Below are 9009 nucleotides of genomic sequence, written 5' to 3'. Positions count from 1 at the left end.
GTGCAAAAGCTTTTAAGTTTGATTAGGTCCAGTTTGTTTATTTTTGCTTTTATTTCTTTTGCCTTGGGAAACTGATCTAAGAAAATACAGCTGCGATTTATGTCCGAGAATGTTTTGTCTATATTCTCTTCTAGGAGTTTTATGGTGTCATGACAAACCATTTTGAGCTTAGTTTTGCATGTGGTGTGATGAGAGGTTCTAATTTCACTGATTTACATGTAGCTATCCTGCTTTCCTAGCACCACTTGTTGAACTGACTGTCTTTTCTTCATTGTATATTCTTGCCTCCTTTATCATAGATCAATTGACCATAGGTGTGTGGGTTTATTTCTGGGCTCTGTTCTTTTCCGTTGATCTATATGTCTGTTTTTGTACCAACACCACGCTGTTTTGATTACTGTAGCTTTGTAGTATTGTCTGAAGTCTGGAATGATTATGCCTCCAGCTTTGTTCTTTTTCCTCACAGTTGTTTTGACATTTCTGGGTCTTTTGTGGTTCCGTATAAATTTTAGTATTATTTATTCCAGTTCTTTGAGAAATGTCATGGGTATTTTGATAGGGATCGCGTTAAATCTGTAGATTGACTCCCTCTTGCAAGAGCACTGGAATCACAACTAACTGCTGAACAATCATCGTCAGGAAGACACTGGAACTCAGTAAAAAGATACCCCACATCCAAAGACAAAGGAAAAGCCCCAATGAGACAGTAGGAGGGGTGCAACACAATAAAATCAAATCCCATAACCGCTGGGTGGGTGACTCACAAACTGGAGAACAGTTATTCCACAGAGGTCCACCCACTGGAGTGAAGGTTCTGAGCCCCATTTCAGGCTCCCCAACCTGGGTGTCTGGCAATGGGAGGAAGAATTTCCAGAGAATCAGACTTTGAAGGCTCACGGAATTTGATTGCAGGACTTTGACACGACTGGGAGAAACAGAGACTCCACTCTTGAAGGGCACACACAGGGTTGTGTGCACATTGGAACCCAGGGGGAAGGAGCACTGACCCCATAGGAGACAGAGCCAGGCCTGCCTGTTGGTGTTGGAGGGTCTCTTGCAGAGGCGGGGGGCAGCTCTGGCTCACGGTGAGGACAAGGACACTGGCAGCAGAAGTTCTGGGAAGTACTCCTTGGCATGAGCTCTCCCAGAGTCGGCCAAGCAACAAACAGGGAGGGAATGCAGCCCCACGCATCAGCAGACAAGCAGATTAAAGTTTTACTGGGATCTTCCCAGCAGAGCAACACCCAGGTCTACCCACCACCAGTCCCTCCCATCAGGAAGCTGGCACAAGCCTCTTAGATAGCCTCATACACCAGAGGGCAGACATCAGAAGAAAGAAGAACTACAGTCCTGCAGCCTGTGGAACGAAAACCACATTCACAGAAAGACAGACAAAATGAAAAGGCAGAGGACTATGTACCAGATGAAGGAACAAGATTAAAACCTCAGAAAAACAACTAAATGAAGTGGAGATAGGCAACCTCCCAGAAAAAGAATTCAGAATAATGATAGTGAAGATGATCCAGGACCAAAGAAAAAGAAAGGAGGCAAAGATCGAGAAGATGAAAGAAATGTTTAACAAAGACCTAGAAGAATTAAAGAACAAACAAACAGAGATGAACAGTACAATAACTGAAATGAAAACTGCTCTAGAAGGAATCAATAGCAGAATAACTGAGGCAGAAGAACGGATAAGTGACCTGGAAGACAGAATGGTGGAATTCACTGCTACGGAACAGAATAAAGAAAAAAGAATGAAAAGAAAGGAAGACAGTGTAAGAGAACTCTGGGACAACATTAAACACACCAAGGTTCGCATTATAGGGGTCCCAGAAGGAGAAGAGAGAGAGAAAGACCTAAGAAAATATTGGAAGAGATTATAGTCGAAATCCTTCCTAACATGGGAAAGGAAATAGCCACCCAAGTCCAGGAAGCACAGAGAGTATGAGGCACGATAAACCCAAGGAGAAATGCACCAAGACACATAGTAATCAAATTGACAAAAATTAAAGACAAAGAAAAATTATTGAAAGCAGCAATGGAAAAATGACAAATAACATACAAGGGAACTCCCATAACGTTAACAGCTAATTTCTCAGCAGAAACTCTACAAGCCAGAAAGGAGTGGCATGATATATTTAAAGTGATAAAAGGAAAGAAACTACAACCAAGGTTACTCTACCCGGCAAGGATCTCATTCAGACTCAGTGGAGAAATCAAAAGCTTTACTGACAAGCAAAAGCTAAGAGAATTCAGCACCACCAAACCAGCTCTACAACAAATGCTAAAGGAACTTCCCTAAGTGGGAAACACAAGAGAAGAAAAGGACCTACAAAAACAAACCCAAAACAATTCAGAAAATGGTAATAGGAGCATACATATTGATAATTACCTTAAATGTGAATGGACTAAATGCTCCAACCAAAAGGCACAGGCTAACTGAATGGATACAAAAACAAGACCCATATATATTGCCGTCTACAAGAGACCCACTTCAGACCTAGGGACACATACAGACTGAAAGTGAGGGGATGGAAAAAGATATTCCATGCAAATGGAAATCAAAAGAAAGCTGGAGTAGCACTACTCGTATCAAATAAAATAGACTTTAAAATAAAGAATGTTGCAAGAGACAAGGAAGGACACTACATAATGATGAAGGGATCAATCCAAGAAGAAGATATAACAATTATATATGCACCCAACATAGGAGCACCTAAGGCAAATGCTAACAGCTATAAAAGAGGAAATTGGCCGTAACACAGTAATAGTGGGGGACTTTAACACCTCACTTACATAAATGGACAGATCATCCAGACAGAAAATTAATAAGGAAACACAAGCTTTAAATGACACAATAGACCAGATAGATTTAATTGATATTTATAGGACATTCCATCTGAAATAGCAGATTACACTTTCTTCTCAAGTGCACATGGAACATTCTCCAGGATAGATCACATCTTGGGTCACAAATCAAGCCTTGGTAAATTTAAGGAAATTGAAATCATACTAAGCGTGTTTTCCGAGCACAACGCTATAAGATTAGAAATAAATTATGGGAAAAAAACAGTAAAAAACACAAACACATGCAGGCTAAACAATATGCTACTAAATAACCAAGAGATCACTGAAGAAATCAAAGAGGAAATCACAAAATACCTAGAGACAAATGACAACGAAAACACAACAATCCAAAACCTATGGGATGCAGCAATAGCAGTTCTAAGAGAGAAGTTTATAGCAATACAATCCTACCTCAAGAAACAAGAAAAATCTCAAATAAACAATCTAACTTTACACCTAAAGGAACTCGAGAAAGAAGAACAAACAAAACTGAAAGTTAGTAGAAGGAAAGAAATCATAAAAGTCAAAGCAGAAATAAATGAAATAGAAATAAAACAGTAGCAAAGATCAATAAAACTAAAAGCCGGTTCTTTGAGAAGATAAACAAAATTGATAAACCTTTAGCCAGACTCATCAAGAAAAAGAGGGAGAGGACTCAAATCAATAAAATTAGAAATGAAAAAGGAGAAGTTACAACGGACACCACAGAAATACAAAGCATCACAAGACTACTACAAGCAACTCTATGCCAATAAAATGGACAACCTGGAAGAAATGGACAAATTTTAGAAAGGTATAACCTTCCAAGACTGAATCAGGAAGAAATAGAAAATATGAACAGACCCATCATCACAAGCACTGAAATTGAAACTGTGATTAAAAATCTTCCAACAAACAGAAGTCCAGGATCAGATGGCTTCACAGGTAAATTCTATCAAACATTTAGATAAGAGCTAACACCCATCCTTCTCAAACTCTTCCAAAAAATTGCAAGGGAAGGAACACTCCAAAACTCATTCTGTGAGGCCACCATCACTCTGATACCAAAACCAGACAAAGATACTACAAAAAAAGAAAATTACAGGCTAATATCACTGATGAATATAGATGCAAAAGTCCTGAACAAAATACTAGCAAACAGAATCCAACAACACATTAAAAGGATCATACACCATGATCAAGTGAGATTTATCCCAGGGATGTGAGGATTCTTCAATATACGCAAATCAATCAATGTGATACACCATATTAACAAATTGAAGAATAAAAACCTTATAATCCCAATAGATGCAGAAAAAACTTTTGACAAAATTCAACACCCATTTATGATAAAAACTCTCCAGAAAGTGGGCGTAGAGGGAACCTACCTCAGCCTAATAAAGGCCATATACGACGAACCCACAGCAAACATCATTCTCAATGGTGAAGAACTGAAACCATTTCCACTAAGATCAGGAACAAGACAAGGATGTCCACTCTTGCCACTGTTATTCAACGTAGTTTTGGAAGCCCTGGCCACAACAATCAGAGAAGAAAAAGAAATACAAATTGGAAAAGAAGAAGTAAACCTGTCACTGTTGGCAGATGACATGATACTATACATAGAGAATCCTAAAGATGCCACCAGAAAACTACTAGATCAGTGAATTTGGTAAAGTTGCAGGATACAAACTTAATGCACAGAAATCTCTTGCATTCCTATACACTAACAACAAAAGGCCAGAAAGAGAAATTAAGGAAACAATCCCATTTACCACTGCAACAAAAAGAATGAATTACCTAGGAATAAACCTACCTAAGGAGACGAAAGACGTGTACTCAGAAAATTATACGACACTGATGAAAGAGATCAAAGATGACACAAACAGATGGAGAGATATACCATGTTCTTAGATTGGAAGAATCAATATTGTGAAAATGAATATACTACCCAAAGCAATCCACAGATCAGTGCAATCCCTATCAAATTACCAATGTCATTTTTCACAGAACCAGAACAAAAATTCTTAAAATTTGTATGGAAACACAAAAGACCCTGAATAGCCAAAGCAATCCTGAGGGAAAAAAACGGAGCTAGAGGAATCAGGCTCCCTGACTTCAGACTATACTACAAAGTTACAGTAATCAAAACTGTATGGTACTGGCACAAAAACAGAAATATAGATCAGTGGAACAGGATAGAAAGCCCAGAGGTAAACCCACACACCTATGGTCAACTAATGACAAAGGAAGCACGGATATACAATGGAGAAAAGACAGTCTCTTCAATAAGTGGTGCTGGGAAAACTGGACAGCTACATGTAAAAGAATGAAATTAGAACACTCCCTAACATCATACAGAAAAATAAACTCAAAATGGATTAAAGACCTAAATGTAAGACCAGACACTATAAAATTCTTAGAGGAAAACATAGGAGGAACACTCTTTGACATAAATCACAGCAAGATCTTTTTTGACCCACCTCCTAGCGTAATGGAAATAAAAACAAAAATAAACAAATGGGACCTAATGAAACTTAAAAGCTTTTGCCCAGCAAAGGAAACTATAAACAAGACAAAAAGACAACCCTCAGAATGGGAGAAAATATTTGCAAACGAATCAGCAAAGGAGTAATCTCCAAAATATTAAAACAGCTCATGCAGCTCAATATTAAAAAAACAAACAACCCAATCAAAAAATGGGCAGAAGGGCTTCCCTGGTGGCGCAGTGGTTGAGAGTCCGCCTGCCAATTCAGGGGACATGGGTTCGTGCCCCGTTCCGGGAAGATCCCACATGCCACAGAGTGGCTGGGCCCGTGAGCCATGGCTGCTGAGCCTGCGCGTCCGGAGCCTGTGCTCCGCAACGGGAGAGGCCACAACAGTTAGAGGCCCGCATACTGCAAAAAAAAAAAAAAAAAAGGGCAGAAGACCTAAATAGACATTTCTCCATAGAAGACATACAAATGGCCAAGGTGCACATGAAAAGCTGCTCAACATCACTAATTATTAGAGAAATGCAAATCAAAACTACAATGAGGTATCACTTCACACCAGTTAGAATAGTCATCATCAGAAAATCTACAAACAACAAGTGCTGGAGAGGGTGTGGAGAAAAGGGAACTCTCTTGCATTGTTGGTGGGAATGTAAATTGATACAGCCACTATGGAGAAGAGTATGGAGGTTCCTTAAGAAACTAAAAATAGAATTACCATATGATCCAGCAATCCCACTACTGGGCATATACACAGAGAAAACCATAATTCAAAAAGACACATGCACCCCATTGTTCATTGCAGCACTGTAGCCAGGTCCTGGAAGCATCCTAAATGCCCATCGACAGACAAATGGATAGAGAAGATATGGTACATATATACAATGGAATATTACTCAGCCATAAAAAGAAATGATATTGGGTCATTTGTAGAGACATGGATGGACCTAGATAGAGCCTGTCATACAGAGTGAAGTAAGTCAGAAAGAGATAAAGAAATATCGTATACTAATGCATATATGTGGAATCTAGAAAACTGGTACAGATGAACTGGTTTGCAGGGCAGAAATAGAGACACAGATGTAGAAAGCAAATGTGTGGACATCAAGGGGGGAAAGCGGTGGGGGGGTGGGGATGGTGGTGTGATGAATTGGGTGATTGGGATTGACATGTATACACTGATGTGTATAAAATTGATGACTAATAAGAACCTGCTGTATAAAAAAATAATAAATCTGTAGATTGCTTTGGGTAGTATAGCCATTTTAGCAATATTAATTATTCCAATCCAAGGGCATGGGATATCTTCCCATTTCTTTGAATCATCTTCAGTTTCCTTTATCAATGTTTTATAGTTTTCTGCTTATAGGTCTTTCACTTGCTTGGTTAAATTTATTCCTAGGTTTTGGGTTTTTTGGTTTTTTTGATGTGATTTTAAATGGGATTTTTTTTTTTTACTCCCTCTTTCTGATATTTCATTGTTAGTGTAAACAAATACAACAGATTTCTGTATATTAATTTTGTATCCTGCTACCTTCACATTCCGATGTGAAAATAATGCTAATCTTGTATATGCCAATTTAAGCTAGCCTCAATATTTATAAAGTAAAAATAGAACCATAAGAAAATTATAAAAGTCCCTCACAATAGTGGAGATTGCAAGAAAACTTTCAAAGAAACTAGGAGAGAAGGAAGATTTAAACAGCGAAAGTAACAAGATTGTTTTAAAGTTCAAGTTAAAGAGGGTATTTGGTTATCAAAGAAAGCCTTAGCCTTTAAGTAGGATGATAGATGAATGGACTATAAGAAGGAAAATTAGATAACACAAAATGTAAAACAGACAACTAAACTTAGACTCTATGCTTTGGAAAGGTAAAATTTGCAATTTGCTAAAATGCCAGCAGGGGGCAGAAGATTCCAAATGTGATATTTTACTGCCACCTATTGTTAGAGCTGGAAGGCTTTATAAAGATTATCAAATAAAATACTGTTTATTATGAGGATGAACAAACTGAGGACTAGGAAAGATATTACTTTCCAGGGTCACACAGCTAGTAAGTGTGAGAGGCAGAACTCAAATCCATCTCTTGGTTCATCTTTAATAGACCATATTCAAAGAGGGAAAAAGGAAATACAGATGAAATCGTTGGTTTTTCAGTCTTTGTCTCCCAATAATTATTTTTATTTTTCTTAAATGGTGCAAGGGTTGATGAAGCCTAGGATTGATTCTGTTTTGATTTTTTTTTTAATTAATTAATTAATTAATTTTTTGGCTGCGTTGGGTCTTCATTGCTACACGTGGGCTTTCTCTAGTTGTGGCCAGCAGGGGCTACTCTTTGTTGTAGTGGGTGGGCTTTTCATTGCGGTGGCTTCTCTTGTTGTGGAGCACGGGCTCTAGGCGTGCAGGCTTCAGTAGTTGTGGCATGTGGGCTCAGTAGTTGTGGCTCTCGGCTCTGGAGCACAGGCTTCAGTAGTTGTGGCACACGGGCTTAGTTGCTCTGCGGCATGTGGGATCTTCCCAGACCAGGGCTCGAACCCGTGTCTGCTGCATTGAAAGGTGGATTCTTAACTACTGCGCCACCAGGGAAGTCCAACTGTTTTGATTTTTAAAAATGATGGTTGAGCTGGATCTGGATTTCAGTAGAAATAGTTTCTTTGTAGTTGAGTGACTGTTAGAATGCAAGAACTTCTCAAGTTACGAGTCCTCCATCCTTGAGACCGTAGCATTCCCCCTCCCCCCACACACAAATTTTGTGTGTGTGTGTGTGTGTGTGTGCACGCGCGCCTGCCTACGGTCCCCAATTCTTTAGTAAGCAATGTTCGTGACATTCATGGAAGTGTCATTGTCACTAGGTGCCTTCCTATTGTCATCCTCACCATTGTTAAGGGCATTTTTACCTCTGCCTATGGCTGGTAACAAGTGGATTATCAGCTTCTGAAAGTGGGAAAATAGTAGAACTAAAAAAAAATTAAAAACTGATTTTTCAGGGGAAAAAGACAAACTGTTGGCTATACCAGTCATGAAGAGGAGAGTACTAAAGGCAAGTGCACAAAATAGGAAATAAGGGAGAAATAGCCATAAAAGCAGAGGGAACTAAAAGGATAATGAAAGACTGTTTTGTTCAATTCCATATGAATAAATTTGAAAACTTTTCTAAGAGAATACAATTTACCAAAACTGAAGTTTTAAAATCTAAACAGATTTCCCTAGGAAAAAAATAGAAAAAAATGGTAAGATCGCTGCGAACCCTGACAAATTACTCCAATATATAGTTTCACAGGGTAATACTACTAAACCTTTAAAGGGCAGATAATTCTAATGCCTAGCAAGCGAAGAACCTAGGAAGAGAAGAAAACTTCTAAATTGTTTTTGTCAAGCTAAAAAAACCTGATAAAGATTGGCACAAAGACAAAAATGAAAGGGTATCTTGAAAAAGAATATTAATGCAAAAATTCTAAATAAAATATTATCACTGTGAATTCAGCAGCACTTTAATAGACTCATACACCATAACCAAATGTTTAACGTTAGGGCATCTGTTGGTATAATTAATCATTTGGCTGGGTCTAGAGAGGGATCCTAGGGAAGAAAAATCATTTGCTTCTAATTCCATAGATGCTGAAAAGGCATTGGTCAAATTCAATACCCATTCTTGGTGAGGGGAAAAAAGGGACATAATCTAATAACATA

The sequence above is a fragment of the Mesoplodon bidens genome, assembly GCF_964165515.1.
Source record: "Mesoplodon bidens genome assembly, chromosome: 12".
Lineage (NCBI taxonomy): Eukaryota > Metazoa > Chordata > Mammalia > Artiodactyla > Ziphiidae > Mesoplodon > Mesoplodon bidens.
This window is presented reverse-complemented; position numbering follows the sequence as displayed.